The 3184-nt window shown below is 33.0% G+C and overlaps 1 non-coding gene across 1 annotated transcript; it reads right to left on the minus strand.

Moving 5' to 3' along the window:
* Positions 1-2627: 2627 nt before the first annotated feature.
* LOC132297802 (small nucleolar RNA R71) lies at positions 2628-2734 on the minus strand. The gene has a single exon (XR_009479414.1). It is a non-coding gene; the product is annotated as a small nucleolar RNA R71 (small nucleolar RNA).
* Positions 2735-3184: the final 450 nt, after the last annotated feature.

Raw genomic sequence — 3184 nt, forward strand, 5'->3', positions numbered from 1 at the left:
ATAGCAATACCGTATTTGGAATTAATTAGGAATTAGTAATCATTTGATCTTGTTTTTACTTCATTTTACTTTATTTACTTATTGTGTTTGTTCTTGATTAGCTAGGTACTTGGACCCAAGAAAAGCAAAGCAAAGGAACTTCCAATCAAAGAAGCAAGCTAAGCTAAGCTAAGCAAAGCATAAAAAGCTAAAAATAAAAAAATTGTAAAGCAAAACAAGGCAAAAAGTTTAAATATCTTTTGAAGTTGCTTAAGGACCCTTTGTGAGCTATTCTAACTCCTCTTGCTTAGTTAAATCGTCGGCCCACGTAGAAGCAATTTAGTTTCATTATTTATCGTTGGCCCGCGTGGAGGCAATTTATTTCTTACATTTGTTGAAAAACATGAGAGTATGGGATCAATGTATGTGGAAACTTGTTATTGATTGACTTGTTGCGGAGGAGAAATGTTTGCTACTTGCTATTAGTTGAGTTGTTGTTTGTTTTGATTTGCATTGTGCGTGCATGGTTGTAGGTCCTTGAATTCTACTTTTGTCCCATTGAATTTTAATCTTGAATCAATTGTTCGTAATCCAAGGGTAAGGGGTAATTCAAGTGAATCCATTTCATCAATGGATGACCATCTTGAGGACCATGTGGAAGACCTTGGTCACATAGACCAACACGGCATTCTTTACCCTAATGTGCATTAATAACATGATAATATGCAAGTACCATTAGGCATGCCTAGTGTTAGGATATGTGTGCCCTAGCATAGCAAATTCTAATTTTGGATTATAAAAGTCATGGTTTCTTATCTGGATATTATTATTAAAGCATTATACAATTGGTGAATGGAATGTATTATTTTTCGATTCATTTTGGAATTGATTGCGTTCACTTGATTACAAAATATATTTATATATGTATGTAATGGCAATTAATACTATGTTATAAATTAGTAATCATAAATGGTTTAAAGTCGGTAATTATGGATGGACATTTAATTAGTTAAGACTTAAACCGAGTCCACGATAGATTGAGATATATTGCGAGAGCTGTTGTATGCAATTACTCTCTATCACAGTCATGGTTTTTGACTCTCAAGCATGAGAGAAGTATAGACTCTTTTATTAATTAATAATTACTTTGATTTGTTCGGCGAATACCTCGGGATCCTTAGATCGACACTTTGGGTAGTTATGTAATTAATAGTTAGAGGTCTATATTCTCAATATTTGCATCAGTGCTATTTGTATTTATTTTGTTTTGATTATGGTTGATCACAAATTAAATTCAAAGGCCTTCGTATGTTTTAGACAAATGTTTTTCTATATTTATTTATTTAATAAATTATTATTTTTTGTCAAATAAATATTTTATTGTGGTCGAGCCGGAAATAATCAAAGGTAACAAAATAATTTTATTAATTATGTTGTCGGATTGATGGCTTTAATTATTCGATAAATAATTAAGCATAGAGGGATCAAAGTGCAACATTGACTTAGAGGTTATTTACTATTTAATTGGAGTACAATTAATTTCTTTTAGTAGAGTAGAAATTAATTTATGAATTAATTGAATTGGGTCCATGGTTTAATGGACCGGACCAATTATTAATTTATAGGAGCCAAGAAAATAGTAAGCCCAAAAGGATTCTCACCAATAGCCCAAGTTGATATTGGATATGTTAGAATTGAGAAAGTTGAATTAGAGATGGAGAATGATTTATTGTTTCCTTATTCTTATTTTTATTTTGCCTATATATACATGAGTTCATGTATATTTTAGGTGTGACTTTTAGAACAAGAAAAATGAATACACTTTCTCTCTCTAGATTTTAGGGTTTTGTTTTCTCTTCTAAAGGAGGCTACCACAAGCCTAGATTCCAAGGTCATTCATCAAGGCATATTGGTGATTCCTAAAGGGAAGATAATAATCAAGAAAAAGGAGAAAGGATCTTGCTAAAGGGATCTACAATAAGTGAGAACATTCACTTTAGAGGAAAGTTCAAAAGGTTTACTCAGACCTTTGATGTAAGTATTCAATCTGCTTATTGAATTATACATCATCTTTTATTTATCTTTGCATAAAACTTGTCTCTATGTAATGAATCAAGATCCATGATTGCAAATCCCTCAAAAGTTTTAAAAACTTACACGTTTCCCAACACCTAGACCTTTCATTCCACAATCACAAGGCCAAGTTCTAATGGGAATGCCAAGTCTAATTTTGGTACCATATTCAAGCTAATCATGGGGCTTATGTAGAGCCACCGATTGTGAATCCTCCCATTACTTTAAGAGACCATTATGTGCCCAATGAGTATAATGCACCAACATGCATTCAACTCCCTCCATTTAGAGCACACCATTTTAAGATTAAGCCACAAACAATTCAAATGCTTCCTAATTATCGTTGGTTACCTAATGAAGAACCATATAAGCATTTGGATGAATTTCTTGAAGTGTGTTCCACTGTGAAATATACGGACATGCTGAAAGAAGTTTTGAGGTTAAAACTCTTCCCTTTCACCCTAAAGGATAAAGCAAAATATTAGTTTAACAATTTGAGACCTTTTTCTATAACGTCTTGGGCAAAGATGCAACAAGAGTTCTTGAGAAAGTACTATCCTGTGTCAAAAACCAATGCAATGAGAACTTCAATTCATGAATTCTCACAAGGGGATGGGGAAATGTTTTATGAGGCATGGGAACGGTTGAATGATTTGCTTAGGAAATGTCTTCATCACGACATTCCTAAATGGTAATTGGTTCAATATATTTTGAAAGTTTGTCGGACAACCATAAAGGTATGGTTGATGCTTCTATGGGTGGTTCTTATCTTGATAAACATGAAGATGATGTGTGGCGCTTATATGAGAGCATGAGTGAAAACTCAATGCACCGATCCTTGTCATCTAAAAATTGTAGAAATGTAGGTGGAAGGAAGAATGTAGGCTTATATCAAGTTGATAATTTTAATGATATAGTTGCGGAAGTGAATGCCCTAACTCAAAGGTTTGATCAATTTTTGATCAACAAAAATTTGGTCCATCAAGTGTCTTCCTCACCTAACCATAATCATCATCATTCTAATGAATCTTGCATGACTTATTCTAGTGTGTTGCATTCTACTTCCAATTGTCCTCATAGACATGGTCATAGTGAACACCATGAATAAGTAAATGTAACCAAGGGAATAATT

Source organism: Cornus florida, unplaced genomic scaffold, assembly GCF_030987335.1.
Source record: "Cornus florida cultivar Cherokee Brave unplaced genomic scaffold, ASM3098733v1 CherokeeBrave_3.0.0_Hap2_Chr02, whole genome shotgun sequence".
Lineage (NCBI taxonomy): Eukaryota > Viridiplantae > Streptophyta > Magnoliopsida > Cornales > Cornaceae > Cornus > Cornus florida.